The sequence below is a fragment of the Natator depressus genome, chromosome 4, assembly GCF_965152275.1.
Source record: "Natator depressus isolate rNatDep1 chromosome 4, rNatDep2.hap1, whole genome shotgun sequence".
NCBI lineage: Eukaryota > Metazoa > Chordata > Testudines > Cheloniidae > Natator > Natator depressus.
The window spans coordinates 83888322-83905172 of record NC_134237.1 but is presented as its reverse complement, the minus strand read 5'-3'; positions in this window follow the sequence as shown (position 1 = coordinate 83905172).

The following is a 16851-nucleotide window of genomic DNA, read 5'->3' as shown; positions in this document are numbered from 1 at the left end:
AGGCACTAGTCCTTGGTAGGCCAGGAGCATGAAACTGACAAATGCAAATTTATGCTAAAATAATCAGGCACTAAAATAAACAGTTCTGAAGTATTTTGTTCTCTCAGACCATAATAGTGGGGTTTATATAAAACATATTTATTTTTAGCAATCCATCTAGTGAGGCATTGTAGTTTAGAATTTATCTGTCACAACATTTTTGGAGATACAATATAAACTAAAACCTCTTTGCTTTAATGATTAAATATAATCCTAGCTCGATGAAGTCTCCCTTTTGAATCAAGCATACAATATGCTTGCATTTAAATTAGTTGGCCAGCAAGAAAGGACAGTGGAATCTTTATAAGCAGCTAACTTCTCTTGAAGTTATTTTACATTTCTGGTTCCATTACCATTCAAGTGAAAGGAGATATTGTAGGTAAAATAAAAGAGGTGAGTAACAGAGACATGAGGGCTGCCAAACATCAGCTACTAGGGAGAGCTCCAAAAATACCTAAACACTCACTGGTATTACAAAAAGCTATAACATGAGACATCATTCCCTTGGGGTATAGGCAGCACCTTTAGGAATGGCACTACAACATTGTCTTTAATATGAGCTTTTCCTGAGCAAAGGCTGTAGGATCAATCCCAATGTTTCTCATCCTTGGTTGGACAAAGAGGCTACTCAGAACAGAAATCAATATCCAAAGTTCCTGCTCTACCTTGGTGGGTCTTGTGCTTATTGGCAGATTTGTTCACCTTGGAGCTTCACGGCAGCCCTCAGCTTGACTGTTTTTCTGAACCCACAGTCCAGGTCAACTCCTCCTGTGTCCGACTAGAAGTTGGGAGGATTTGGGGGGGAACCCAGGCCTGCCCTCTACTCTGGGTTCCAGCCCAGGGCGCTGTGGAATGCAGCTGTCTAGAGTGCCTCCTGGAACAGCTGTGCGACAGCTACAACTCCCTGGGCTACTTCCCCATGGTCTTCTCCCAACACCTTCTTTATCCTCACCATAGGACCTTCCTGCTGGTGTCTGATAATGCTTGTACACCTCAGTCCTCCAACAGTCCATGTTCTCACTCTCAGCTCCTAGTGCCTCTTGCTCCAAGCTCCTCACGTGCACACCACAAACTGAACTGAGCTCCTTTTTTTAAAACCCAGGTGCCCTGATTAGCCTGCCTTAATTGATTCTAGCACCTTCTTGATTGACTGCAGGTGTTCTAATCAGCCTGTCTTAATTGTCTCCAGAAGGTTCCTGATTGTTCTGGAAACGTCACAGTTACCTTACCCAGGGAAAAGGGACCTACTTAGCCTGCTCTCCTGCTGCTGCCCTCTGGCCTGGGCTTTCCTTTCTTTTTGCCCCTGCTTTCGGCTTCCCCCCCGCCTGGGCCAGACGCTCTCCCCCTTTCTTTTCTTTTTGTTGTTTTTTTTCCTTTCTCTGCTGTTGCTAGAGTGCTGGCCGGCTGCCAGCTGGCTGTTAGCCCCCGCCCCGCCTGCCCTCGGACGCTGCTGCCGCTCCAGCTGAAACCACCCCCGCCCCCCGAGAGAGGGGCGGCCTGCCAGCCCGCTTCCCCAGAGGGGGGGAGTGGAAGGACCCAGCCCCCAGACTCAGCCACTTGCTGTTTGTCTGCGGACCCGTGTCCGGTCGAGAGGACTCTTATCACTTGCTCCAGCATTTCTGGAATGCAAAAAAGAAAGCCCGGAATAGACAGAGAAAAAGCCGTCCACCGGAGGAACAACCCCCAGGGAATCTACAAATTGCCATGGAGGGTGCCTAAGACTGAGTAACTTTCGAACTGTGCTCTCATGTGGGGGGAGGCCTTGACTGTGTCTCAACTGTGTTTGTAGGGATACAGGGGGTGTGGCACGGAGCTGCCCCCCGATCCATCTGTGTCCTCCCAACCCCCACACTACGATCTTCACCCCGCCTCCCCACTCCACCATCTTTGCTGGCTGTCTAACATCTGCCTCTGGACTCAGCTGCTCGCCCTGATTCCACCGCGTGGGCCAGAAGCACCAGCCAACCAAACAGGACTCTCTGGACAAGCGTACGGTGGTTCATGTGGCCCCGCCCCGAATTGTCCACCCCACAGCTTGTCCCTTTCTACCTGACCCCAACTCCTGTTAATCACCTGCCACCGCCCCCGCTGGGGCATTGGCAATGGAGGGCACCGGGGTGACCTCCGCCACTGCCATGCCCATCGCCTCCCCAGACTCTAGGGAAGCCCCACCAGCCAGCGGGAAAGGCCAGGGCAAGAAGAAGGGGAAGGGCCCTGCTAAAACCACTGGGCCCTCCATGGCAGGGGCCACCCCCACTGCTGCAGCCCCGCCACCGACCATGGCGTCCTCCCCCGCTGCCCCCTCCACCAGCTCTGCAGATGTCCCTCCCTCAGCCCCCAGGATGTATACCCGGGCGGCGGCAGCCCCCCCCGCCTGCCGCCTCGTCATCTCTCCCACTCACTGCCTCTGCCACCATCAATAGCGGCCAGGGCCCCTTTCCCACCATGACAAGGAAGCACGGTGTCCGATACCTCCTGGTGCCTGCCTCGCCCCACATGGAGACCTACATGCGGGTCTTGGCAAGGGTGGTGGGGCCCTCGGCCATTGTGGCGGCCTCCAAAATGTATGGGAAGGTTGTTTTCTTCTTAGCATCAGAGGCTCCCGCCCAGGAAGCGGTGTGTGGGGGGGTGTTTGTCCCCCTAGAGCCGCTAGAGGACGTGGGCATCCGCCTGATCCTGAACTCTGTCCCTCCTTTTCTCCCCAGTGCTGCCCTGCTACCCGCCCTTTCCACCCTGGGGAAACCTGTGTCTGTTATCAGCCCTCTCTCGTTGGGCTGCAAGGACCCCATCCTCCGTCACATTTTTTCCTTCGGCCGGCAAGTGCAACTTTTACTGCCGTCGGCGGCGCGTGTCGGGGAGGTGCTCGAAGGGTCCTTCCTAGTCCCCCACCAGGGGGCCCGTTACCGGGTGTACTTTTCCACAGGGGAAGCCCGGTGCTACCTCTTGCTGGGCGTCGGGGCAAGGAGGGGCACCTGGGATCCCTGAGACCCGGCAGGACATCGGCCCCGTCATTGCCGACACCGCTGGCCTCCCGGTACCCGAACCCGCCCCCCGCTCCTCTTCGGACCACCACTACTCCAACTCAGGCCCAAGGGGCACCTCCCCTACAAGGCCCAGACGAGTGGGAAAGCCCCGCACTCGCTGCTGTCAATCTAGCAGGGCCTATGGAGGAGGGTGTGGCAGAGATACCACCAGGCGTGGGAGAGACCCTGCCCCAGGGAGAATCCTCCCTCCCTTATGCTGCCCCACCGTTCCCCCCCCAAGTCCCTGAGCCATCGCCTTTACCCCCGATATGACCCCTGCTAACCAGCCCCCAGATGATGCCATGGAGGGCTGGGCCCGAGTCCAGGGGAAGCGAGGCAAGTGGAAGGCTTGAGCTCCGCCTCATCTACCCGAGGCAGAGGCCCCCTGGAAGACCAGGAAGGGGGGCACCAATGCCGAACCTTCCGCTTTGCCCAAGAGTGCGTCCCATCCATCGGTGTCAGCCGGGAAAGACGTGGCAACACCGGAGGGTGGTGTCTCCCCTCCAAGGGAGACCATCCCCTCCGAGACCCTCAAGGAAGCCCCTTCTGTCCTGATGCTACCCGAAGCCCCCATGAACCCCGAGGCAACCGTCGTGGCAGGTGCCGGCAGGGAGAAGCCTGGGGCGGCGGAAAGTGTCCTCTCCTCCATGTTCGAGGAGATAGAGGCCTTAGATCTGACCCCGGTCACCCAGGGGGAGGACGACCTTTTGCCAGCAAATCTCGATCTGGGCGACCTCACTCCACCCCTCTTTTCCTCATGCTCCTTCCCCTTAACTGCTGCTTCTGCTTCCACCTCCGAGGAGCCCCGGACTCCTCCACCGACCCAGCTGCTGATGGCACCCTGCTGACGACCACCGAGCCTTCCTTCGGGAGGGAGGGTACTCTGTGGTTTTCCTGCAGGAGACCCATATGGATCCGACCGCCGAAGACAGTTGACGGGTGGAGTGGGGGGACAGGGTCTACTTTAGCCATGCCACAGTTTGACAGGCTGGAGTGGCGACCCTGTTCTCCCCTGACTTACAGCCCAAGGTGCTAGGGGTCACCGAGGCCGTGCCGGGTCACCTGCTGCATCTCCGGGTCGGTATGGAGGGGCTTGTGATTAACCTCGTTAACGTCTATGCCCCGACATCGGGCCCAGAGCGGCTGCAATTCTACCAGCGGGCATCCGCCTTCCTCGGCACCTTAGATTCTCACGAGTGCCTGGTCCTGGGAGGGGACTTTAATACCACCCTCGAGGAACAGGACTGCTTGGGGACCGAGCAGAGCCCGGCCGCCATGGACACCCTCCAGGAGATAGTCGAATATCACTCCCTAGTGGACATCTGGCGCAACCACCACCCAGATGACACTTCCACATTCACCTTTGTCCGGGTGGAAGCCCATTGGTTGAGCCACTCCCAGTTGGACTGCATTTATTTATCATGCTTCCATCTCTCACGAGCCCACTCCTCCAGCATTCGGCTGGCCCCATTTTCTGACCATCATCTAGCCACCGTGACAGCCTCCCTCTGTGCGGAGAGGCCGGGGCCGGCCTACTGGCATTTTAACAACAGCCTGTTGGAGGATGAGGGCTTCGTGACGTCCTTCCAGGAATTCTGGCTGGCCTGGCAAGGGCAGTGGCATGCCTTTCCCTCGGCGCAGCGATGCTGGGACCTGGGGAAGGTGCGTGCCAGGCTTTTCTGCTGCGACTACACCCGGGGCACCAGCCGACAGAGAAATGTGGCGATAGAGCAGTTGGAACAGGAGGTCTTAGAGCTGGAGAGGCATCTGGCTGCCAGCCCCGAGGATTCGCTCCTCTGTGGAGCGTGCCGGGAGAAGCAGGAGGAGCTCCGGGCCCTTGAGGACCATCAGGCCCGGGGCGCCTTTGTTCCATCCTGCATCCGCCTCCTTCGGGAGATGGATCGCGGCTCCCGCTTCTTCTATGCCCTGGAGAAAATGAGGGGGGCCAAGAAACATGTCACCTGCCTCCTGGCAGAAGACGGCACCCCCGTCATGGAACCAGTGGAGATGTGCGGGAGGGCCCGAGCCTTCTACGGAAGTCTTTTCTCCCTGGATCCTGGTGCTTGCAGAGTGCTCTGGGAGGAGCTCTCTATGGTCAGTGCAAGCGACCGAGACCGGCTAGAGTTGCCTCTCACTCTGGCTGAGTTCTCGGAAGCCCTCCGTCGTATGCCCACTAATAAGTCTCCAGGCATGGACGGACTGACCGTGGAGTTCTACCGCCTGTTTTGGGACATCCTCGGCCCAGACCTAATCACCGTCTGGGCCGAGTCTCTGCAGAGGGGGTCCTCCCTCTCTCGTGCAGGTGAGCTGTGCTCGCCTTACTGCCGAAGAAGGGGGACCTCCGTGATTTACAAAATTGGCGTCCCGTCTCGCTCCTCAGCATGGACTACAAAATCGTAGTGAAAGCAATCTCGCTGCGGCTAGGGTCTGTGCTGGTGGACGTGATCCACCCAGACCAGACCTACACCGTCCCGGACCGCAGTATCTTTGATAACCTATTTCTGGTTCGGGACCTTTTGGAACTCGGGCGTAGAGACGGTCTGTCGTTCGCCCTCCTGTCCCTAGATCAGGAGAAGGCGTTCAATAGGGTGGATGACGGGTACCTCCTGAGCACTCTGCGGGAGTTTGGCTTCGGACCCCAGTTTGTGGGTTTTCTCCGGTTGCTGTACGCTTCCGCAGAGTGTCTGGTTAAGCTCAACTGGACCCTGACCGAACCGGTCAACTTCAGGTGAGGAGTACGGCAGGGGTGCCCCCTCTCGGGCCAGCTGTACTCTCTGGCGATCGAGCTCTTTCTCTGTCTCCTCCGCAGGAGGTTGACAGGGTTGGTGCTGTGGGAGCCGGAGCTGCGGCTGTACGCTGTTCAATATCTTCATAAATGATCTGGAGGATGGTGTGGATTGCACTCTCAGCAAATTTGCAGATGATACTAAACTGGGAGGAGTGGTAGATACGCTGGAGGGGAGGGATAGGATACAGAAGGACCTAGACAAATTGGAGGATTGGGCCAAAAGAAATCTGATGAGGTTCAATAAGGATAAGTGCAGGGTCCTGCACTTAGGATGGAAGAATCCAATGCACCGCTACAGACTAGGGACCGAATGGCTAGGCAGCAGTTCTGCGGAAAAGGACCTAGGGGTGACAGTGGACGAGAAGCTGGATATGAGTCAACAGTGTGCCCTTGTTGCCAAGAAGGCCAATGGCATTTTGGGATGTATAAGTAGGGGCATAGCGAGCAGATCGAGGGACGTGATCGTTCCCCTCTATTCGACACTGGTGAGGCCTCATCTGGAGTACTGTGTCCAGTTTTGGGCCCCACACTACAAGAAGGATGTGGATAAATTGGAGAGAGTCCAGCGAAGGGCAACAAAAATGATTAGGGGTCTAGAGCACATGACTTATGAGGAGAGGCTGAGGGAGCTGGGATTGTTTAGTCTGCAGAAGAGAAGAATGAGGGGGGATTTGATAGCTGCTTTCAACTACCTGAAAGGGGGTTCCAAAGAGGATGGCTCTAGACTGTTCTCAATGGTAGCAGATGACAGAACGAGGAGTAATGGTCTCAAGTTGCAATGGGGGAGGTTTAGATTGGATATTAGGAAAAACTTTTTCACTAAGAGGGTGGTGAAACACTGGAATGCGTTACCTAGGGAGGTGGTAGAATCTCCTTCCTTAGAGGTTTTTAAGGTCAGGCTTGACAAAGCCCTGGCTGGGATGATTTAACTGGGAATTGGTCCTGCTTCGAGCAGGGGGTTGGACTAGATGACCTTCTGGGGTCCCTTCCAACCCTGATATTCTATGATTCTATGATTCTATGATACCTGTACACAAAGTGGCGAGACCTTCTGCCACCTTTGGAGGGTGAGCAGCCCCGGTGGGCCAGCCTATATTCCACCTTGGTTCCGAGGCCCGTCGGGGACATCAGTTGTCGGCTCCTTCACGGAGCTGTGAGCACGGGCACATACTTGACGTGGTTCAACAACATCCCAGATACTTGTCCCTTTTGCGGTGTGAGGGAAACCCTGGCGCACGTATATTTGGAGTGCGCCAGGCTGCAGCCCCTGTTCCGGCTCCTCACAAATCTTTTATTAAGTTTTTGGTTGCATTTTTCCCCTCACCTTTTTATTTATGCACTCCCCATCCGTGGCCTCACAAAGTCGCGGGATCTCCTAGTTAACCTCCTGGCCCTGGCTACAATGGCCATCTATAAAACCAGAGAGAGGAGGTTGGCCGATGGAGTTTCCTGTGACTGTGGGGCCATTTTCCAATCCTCAGTCCGTTCACATATCCGGGCGGAGTTCCTCTGGGCGGCGTCCACCGACTCCCTTGATGCTTTTGAGGAGCGGTGGGCGCTGTCCGAGGTTCTCTGCTCAGTGTCCCCGTCCGGCTCCCTTTGTTTTGACCCTTTGATTGGGGGAGAGAGTAAGGGACCCCAGCCCCAGCCATTGCTGCTGTGGACATCACCACCTTAGAGGGGTCCTTTCACACGTGGGTGCACGTGCCCCCCCCCGATTGTCCACCCCACAGCCTGCCCCTTTTGTTGGGTGCTTTCAGAGGAGGGAATTGTTGGTGACACTCGGGCGTGGCGCCAGGTAACTCGAGGGGGTGGCAGACCTTGAGAGTCGATGAAGCCCCCTTGCTCTGGGCCACCAGGTAACTCAGAAGGGTGGAAGACCACGAGAGTCGAGGAAGCCCCCAGCTCTGGGCCCAGGCAAGCTTGAACACTTCCCTCCCCTAAAGCTAATGAGAAAACAATTGTGATTGGTTGCTGTGTTACACATTGCATATGCTGTTGTTTTGTTCTGTAAGTGTGTTACACAAATAAAAAAAATACCTTTTTTGCTTCAAAAAAATTACTCTCCTATAGCCATCTAGCCCGACCCTGTCACACCATACAAACAGGGATGTGCACGAGGGGGGGGGCGGGCAAGCTGGGGCATAGGACCTTGCTAATCAGTGGATGCACAGAACTCCTCCAGGGCTGGGATAGCAAGCTCTTCTGGTTCCGCCCAGGGCGGGAGATCCAGCTCCTATGGCTGCTGGGACTGGAGGCCTACAGAACGTGCCCCTCCAAAAGTGACCAAATTTTTATTCCTGTGAATGCCCCTGCATACAAATTATATTTTTATCTGGTGGGAAGGCGTGAGTGCTAGTGCTAGGCATTGGGAGGCTTATATCTTCCATAGGGCCATTTTGTGATGGTTACACTTATGCAAAGAGACCATAGGCCAACTGTGAATTTGGTATCATTCTCTTTCTGTCTGGAACTCTTCATGTGATGAAGACCTTGACCCTCATGCTTCTCTTTGGTAATGTTCTTGTTTTTCTCTTTTCTTCCTTTTTGAAAGGCTACCGGGTATCTTAGACTTGCTGGGGATTTCCCTTTGGAGGGTTTATTAAATGTACAGATAATCTATAAATTGTTGATTCACATGACAATAGCACATAGGTGATCATGCAATCTGGTGATCATGAACAGATCCAGAGGGATCATAAGCTCTCTCACTTTCATTAGACTTAGATGTGAGTTAGGGGAGGATCCCAAAGTGGTGGTGGTTTTTTTGTTTTTTTTCTAGCATGGGTTCTGGTGCAAGTATCTCTACACTATTTCGCATTACAAAGCCAATATGCACTCACAACTCAAGGGGCCAAAACCATGGGTGGTGTAATGGAGCTATACTGATTTACATTGGTTGACACTTTGGTTCAAGGTCTCTGAGATACAAACTAGAATATTACACAGTGAATACAATCAAGACTTTTTTCATAAGGAAGTTCAGCACTGGAATCCATTTGTTTTTAAGTGTCTTTTCCCTGTGATACAATGTAAATGATCTGCTCCGGCAGCAAACAGGTCAAATTCATCCCCAGGGCAAATTCACTAAAGTCAATGGATTTACACCAGGGATGTACTGACCCATTATTTTAAAAGCAAAGTCCAGGACTGTATAACTGCAGAGGTCTCCAGTGCCCAGTCCTTCTCTGTGAATACTTTCACAAATATGATAGGTTTTTGTCTGGCAGATTGGGTTTTTGTCTGGGAGAAGCTCATGGGTTTTCATTTATTGTTGAAGAGTTAGGATATAGCTAGAGTAGAAAACCCAGTGTGGGATTTACTAGTTATCGTCACAGGATAAAAATATTTCATAGACTATCAAGGTTGGACAGGACCTCAGGAGATCATCTAGTCCAACCCCCTGCTCAAAGCAGGACCAATCCCCAGTTTTTGCCCTAGATCCCTAAATGGCCCCCTCGAGGGTTGAACTCACAAGCCTGGGTTTAGGAGGCCAATACTCAAACCACTGAACTATCCTTCCCCTATACTTGCTAATGAGTTTTTCCAGCTGAATACACAGACTGAGGAAGTCCTTAACTTCCTTCAGTAGTAAGCACTATTCAAGTAGATAATCCTTAAACTGAAATTTCATTCTCTTCCCAATCCTGACTGATTTATCCTTGCAACATGTCAGATGGGTAATGAGACTCCTCAGTAGCTCTTAGAAGTTGCTCCATCCATTTTCTGAAGTCTCATGTTAAAAAGAGGCATTATGAGAAGTACTTCTGTCAGCTGAAGTCCTTCAATGAGTAGATTACATGACAGAGGTAGCAGAGTGGGGAAGATTCAGTGGAGTAGGGCTGTGATGTTCTGAATGAGAATTATTTCAAAAATTTCTGTGGGAGATTTTAATGTCTTTGAAACACATTACAAAATCCTTTATCACAAAATGGAGTTACTTTAAAAAATGTCTGACTGCCTCTGTTTGAATTATTAATATTTACTGTCCAAATGAGGAAGACTTGGCAGGTCTTACTGGTCAATTCTATTGATAGCATGAATTACCGGTATACTTACTGGGTGCTTCATCTATGACCCACCAAGAGAACCAGGGCTGTGGGCCCCTTGCAGTGGAATCTTTCTTGAAGAGGTAGAGGGCACACAACAGTGTAAACGCCATTCCACCAAAAGCAAGCATTACCTCATGGTGAGTACCCCATGGAGCATAGGTATGCCTGCTGGTGAAGAAGGGGATGCAGTTTGTACCCTGCTTATGCCAGCAGGGGTCAATGAAGCCCATTGACCTTAATTTCCAAGGAATGATGAAGGAATATTTAAATGTTTTATTAGTATATGTATGATGGTAGCACTGAGTGGGCCCAATCATGATTAAGCCCTGTAGTGCTGGGCGCTGCAAATTCATAAAAGACAAGCCCCATCTCTAAAGACCTTACAGTCTGAACTGTGATCAAGATGTGACAAGTGCCTGAGGAACACAGCAGAGAAGAAGAGGGGAAAGACTAACAGGAATATAGGGTTGCAATATATTTGCTAAATGTACAGTTTGGAAGTTTCATAGTTTGTTTGTTTCTGTTAAATAGTGAGCAAAACAACAAGAAGGATTTCTTCAGGTATGTTGGCAACAAGAAGAAAGCCAAGGAAAGTGTGGGCCCCTTACTGAATGAGGGAGTCAACCTAGTAACAGAGGATGTGGAAAAGGCTAATGTACTCAATGCTTTCTTTGCCTCTGTCTTCACGAACAAGGTCAGCTCCCAGACTGCTGCGCTGGGCAACACAGCATGGGGAGTAGGTGGCCAGTCTCTGTGGAGAAAGCGGTGGTTAGGGACTATTTAGAAAAGCTGGACGTGCACAAGTCCATGGGGCCGGATGCGTTGCATCCGAGAGTGCTAAAGGAATTGGCGGCTGTGATTGCAGAGCCATTGGCCATTATCTTTGAAAACTCGTGGCGAATGGGGGAAGTCCCGGATGACTGGAAAAAGGCTAATGTAGTGCCAATCTTTAAAAAAGGGAAGAAGGAGGATCCTGGGAACTACAGGCCAGTCAGCCTCACCTCAGTCCCCGGAAAAATCATGGAGCAGATCCTCAAGGAATCTATCCTGAAGCACTTACACGAGAGGAAAGTGATCAGGAACAGTCAGCATGGATTCACCAAGGGAAGGTCATGCCTGACTAATCTAATCACCTTCTATGATGAGATTACTGGTTCTGTGGATGAAGGGAAAGCAGTGGATGTATTGTTTCTTGACTTTAGCAAAGCTTTCGACACGGTCTCCCACAGTATTCTTGTCAGCAAGTTAAAGTAGTATGGGCTGGATGAATGCACTATAAGGTGGGTAGAAAGTTGGCTAGATTGTCGGGCTCAACGGGTAGTGATCAATGGCTCCATGTCTAGTTGGCAGCCAGTATCAACTGGAGTGCCCCAAGGGTCGGTCCTGGGGCCGGTTTTGTTCAATATCTTCATAAATGATCTGGAGGATGGTGTGGATTGCACTCTCAGCAGATTTGTGGATGATACTAAACTAGGAGGAGTGGTAGATACGGTGGCGGGTAGGGATAGGATACAGAGGGACCTAAACAAATTGGAGGATTGGGCCAAAAGAAATCTGATGAGGTTTAACAAGGATAAGTGCAGGGTCCTGCACTTAGGACGGAAGAATCCAATGCACCGCTACAGACTAGGGACCGAATGGCTAGGCAGCAGTTCTGTGGAAAAGGACCTAGGGGTGACAGTGGACGAGAAGCTGGATATGAGTCAACAGTGTGCCCTTGTTGTCAAGAAGGCCAATGGCATTTTGGGATGTATAAGTAGGGGCATAGCCAGCAGATCGAGGGACGTGATCGTTCCCCTCTATTCGACATTGGTGAGGCTTCATCTGGAGTACTGTGTTCAGTTTTGGGCCCCACACTACAAGAAGGATGTGGATAAATTGGAGAGAGTCAAGCGAAGGGCAACAAAAATGATTAGGGGTCTGGAACACATGCCTTATGAGGAGAGGCTGAGGGAACTGGGATTGTTTAGTCTGCAGAAGAGAAGAATGAGGGGGGATTTGATAGCTGCTTTCAACTACCTGAGAGGTGGTTCCAAAGAGGATGGTTCTAGACTATTCTCAGTGGTAGAAGATGACAGGACAAGGAGTAATGGTCTCAAGTTGCAGTGGGGGAGGTTTCGGTTGGATATTAGGAAAACCTTTTTCACTAGGAGGGTGGTGAAACACTGGAATGTGTTACCTGGGGAGGTGGTAGAATATCCTTCCTTAGAAGTTTTTAAGGTCAGGCTTGACAAAGCTCTGGCTGGGATGATTTAACTGGGGATTGGTCCTGCTCTGAGCAGGGGGTTGGACTAGATGACCTCCTGAGGTCCCTTCCAACCCTGATATTCTATGATTCTATGAAAAGATACTAAAGAATCACTCATAATCCCCCTGCCTAGGCAGCCTTGTTTCTGCAGATTATGTAAACACAAGGATTTCAGGGGGGAGGTTTAAAAAGACTCAGGATAAAATTTTCAAAAGTGTCTATGTGACTTAGAAGCTTAAATCCCATTGACTTTCAATGAGACTTAGTCTCCTAAGGCCCAAATCCTCAAAGGTATTTAGGCATCTAACTCCCATTGATTTCAATGGGTCTAAATCATTTCTGAAAATGAAAATTAGGCTTCTAAGTCACTTAGGCACTTTAAAAATTTTTACCACAAATCTTAAGCATTTATATACTACACTATTTTGGGTGTGAGAAATATTTAAACTACTTTGCAAATGTGGCATTGCCTAGTAAAATGAAGCATGTGCAGAGCACTGTCTAGTGTGGAATGCAACTATTATAAAAGCCTTTTGATTTTCATATGCCATTTATACATATTAAGCTAATTTAATATTAAATATTACAGTCTATATAACATGTCAGCATAGTGGCTCAGCTAGAAATACAAGTGTGCTGTCACATGGGAAAAGTGGGTTGAGAATGACCTGTAACCAGGAAATCAGGCGAGCAGGGACTGAAGCCCTGAACTCCTTGTAATCAGTTGAGAGAACCATTTCAGTTTGAGAGGAGATGCTTTGCCATCTGTCCACAATGTTGCATGAGGCATTCTTTAGAATTGGGATTCCCTATGTGATTATGTCCCTACCCAAGCTGGGCACTAGATTCCTCTGGGACTGGAGAGCATGAAGGGAATGTGGGCATCCTTCTGTTTGTCCATCAAGTCTGGAGAAAGTAATCGGAGTGTTACTGTGGTTACCTTTTCGAGATCTGAGGAAGATATCTGTGAAGCTCCAAAGCTTGTCTATTCCATCAACAAAAATTGGTCCAGTTAGACATTACCTCACCTACCTTGTCTATGTCATATCCTGGGACCAATACTGCTATAAAATCTCTGTGAATATACACACACACTCTATTTTGGAGGCAGTACATTTAGTCTTTGGGTGGGAGGAAACAAGATATCCTATGCTGCTTTGCAGTGACTCCCTTGTGGTTGACTAACGGCATGGCAATGACATGCTCTGAGGGGTGGTATCTAGTCTGCATTGGACTAGGAAGGTGGACCCTTAACAGGAGGTTTAAAATATATATATATATATATATATATGAAGTGAGGGAATTCCAGATGGTCATATGAAAAGAAAAAAATATTTGTTTTCTGTGTGGATGAAAAGGGCTAATAAAATGTCAAAGGGCAAAATATTTACTGCAGGATATTACATTTTTCTCATGTACAAAGTTGAAGAAACATTTTAAATAGGAGGAAATTATAATTTCTTCAACTCTCAGTTTGTAAACCTGTGGATTTTGGCTAAACATTTGAAGCCCTCTTACCTTTTCTAGTTCTTGGATGTATCTTGAGGAAACAATGAACATACCTATGATGGTTCCGTGTGACACTGTCTGATTGAAACATAGAATCATAGAATATCAGGGTTGGAAGGGACCTCAGGAGGTCATCTAGTCCAACCCCCTGCTCAAAGCAGGACCGATCCCCAATTAAATCATTCCAGCCAGGGCTTTGTCAAGCCTGACCTTAAAAACTTCTAAGGAAGGAGATTCCACCACCTCCCTAGGTAACGCATTCCAGTGTTTCATCACCCTCCTAGTGAAAAAGTTCTTCCTAATATCTAACCTAAATCTCCCCCACTGCAACATGACCAGTTATATCATTAATATCGCTATTGTTAGTCAATTGCAACAAATCCTGTAAAAGGTTTATCATGTAAGGTGTTGTGTAAAGTTATGATTTGCTGAATATGATTATCCTATTTGTATGCATGTATAATATTTGTACTCGAAATTATGAATATTGACCATGTACCAGTATTTCAAATGTTTGCTCCTGGGGTGACACCCACCAGGCAGTTTACATCCAATCTAGCAAGCACATTGTGAATGGACTATTCAAGTTAATGGCCCACTGAAGGACACTCAACTTACACAATAGAAGAGGAAGCCTGTCCCCACTGGATGGGCCTTCCTGTGGACACTTTAGCCAGAATATAGGTATTGGCTGCTCCGATACTCATCAAAGCATGTGACTTGCTCATGTGATTGGACTCCATCTTGTGCCTGTAATTTTCCACAAACTAAGACTGAGAGCATCCCGTCCACATGGGAGAAGGTATAAAAAGCCCTGGAAGCATCTCCATTTTGCCTCTTTCCTGCTCTGATCTCTGGACTCACACTAAAAGAAACATTCCAACCGATAGACTGAGGACCTTCTAATCTTTTGGAAGTTACCAGAGACTTAACAAGCCAGCAATTTATTCCATAACTGCTTCAAACCTCACATAAGAACTCTGCAATGGTTGTATGTATTTGATTCCTTTGACCATTTTAACTCTCTCCTATTTATTTTCTCTTATAAATAAACCTTTAGATAGTACATACTAAAGGATTGGCAACAGCGTGATTGCTGGGTAAGATCTGACATATATTGGCCTGGCTGTGTGGCTGATGTCTTGGAGTTAGAAGAACCCTTTGTTTGATTAAATTGGTTTGGAATACCCACTCATCATTCAGTCTAGTATCTGGGTGGTGAAACAAGGCCTGGTATACCCAAGGAGACTGCATTTCTGACATCTTGTTAATCAGTGTGGTGAGATAGAAGTTTGCTTTTGTTACTGGCTTAGTATATCTTTTGGAAGAATAACTACCAGTTTGGGGTGAGTCTGCCCCATTTCTCAGCAGATTGTCCTGAATCTGGTATTCTAAACTGTGACACACTGAGGCACGGTGACCACCAGGACTACCTTATTACCCCCTGCCTCCAGCATGAGGGAGTCTTGCCTAACTAGCCTTTCAGCCACTCAAGCACTCTCCTCCGGGCTGTGCCAGCCCTAACTTCACCTTGCAGGTTAACAATAGGTACACCCCAACACCCTTGAATCATTCCCCTGTGATATTCAGCCCCTTACTCTGCACCCAAAGATGCAGTATAACCCAGTTTACCAGTTTTACTCAAACCACTGTTCCTGTACAGCACACAGCACTTGCTCCTGGTGAACTGAAACACCCCAAAAGTGTGGGGAATTAAAGCCAAGAAACTTTTTCTCCAATCTTCAGCTGTAGTGGAGCAGCACTTAACCCAGCTGAAGAGGGATACAGGCAGTTTAAAGCCACCATTGTGCTCCTCAGGTCTTTGGGCCACTGAGGTACTGTTCCTGTCCCTGCTGTGAATTAGAGAAGCCTGAAAGGGATGTTTGGCCATCTGGGGAGCCCTTACCCTGCACTTTTCCCCTGGTGGCATGCACTGTGCCAGCAGCTGGGCTGAGAACTTGTCTGAGGCTCTGACCCTTTGAAAGGAACATCACAGGATGTTAGTGGGGTAGCAGTGTGTAAGGGGGAGAGATAGTGGAAGTAATTCTAGGCAGCCAGTGGGGCTTCAGAGAAAAGTCTTTGCAGGAAAGCTATAGGTCAAATTATGGCAGGAACTTCCCCTCTCTCCTCAGTGCACCACTCTCTCCCTAAAAAATAAACAAACAGGGCACTATGTTAGGTTTCTGACTGTAGGGAGAGGTTAGAAGGCAGATTTCTAATGGATCTATGCCCCCTACTCCACTTAATTCATGCTGATTTATGATTTCCATTCTTTCACTCTCCAAAGAGTTTAACAATTTGAAGGGAAAGGAAAACTATTAGAATAACTGCTAGTTCATAAACATTGAGACATTTCTCACAAAGGATGATTAAAGAGAGGGCTTTTTTGCTTGGCGTATTGCTGGTAGCTAGGATAGTGTTCTTTGTTCAATCATGAATGACCCAGCAAAACCCTTATTATTTCTTTGATTGTTCTTTATTTGGGTTGTATAATTTGTATCAAGTGAAACAAATTCATTCTGCTCTGTGTTGTGATTCCTATCTAATGATTGAACAAATACACTGATCTTTGTTCTGCAATCATGCATGAATACTAGTCTGCTCCAGGACATGTTCAAACCTGTAGAGGAAACAAATTAATACTAACAGGCAATGCCAGGCACAGCAAGGAACACTTAGCAGCTTGTGATTTCACTTCCAAATTGTACTTTTAAAAAAAAATCCATCTGAACTTGTTCTTTAAAAATAAAGGTTTTACTTATTTGATAAGAAACATGGGATCACATTTGAGTTAAAAACACTTTACTCATACATTTTAATACAGTCCGCATTGATTATAGACAAAGAAAAACATGGAAATGGGGGAGGGGGAATTATATTTTATTTGCATAATGCCACCAATATATCAGGCGCTTTTCCAGCAGCTAGGAGGCCAAGATCCTGGCCCTCAGGAGGTTACAATCCAAATAAACAATGTGCAAACGCATGAAAAAATATGCAGAAAGAGGGTTGCCTTGTGTAACCGGGTTGTACATCAATCTAGAGTACCTTTCCTCATGAGATTTCCAAAAGGGGAAGGGAAATGGCTTTTTCTGACACTTTTGCATTCAAATGTTAGGAATATGTCCTAGCTCAGCTGACGAGTATTCGCAAAAAGAAAAGGAGTACTTGTGGCACATCCGATGAAGAGCT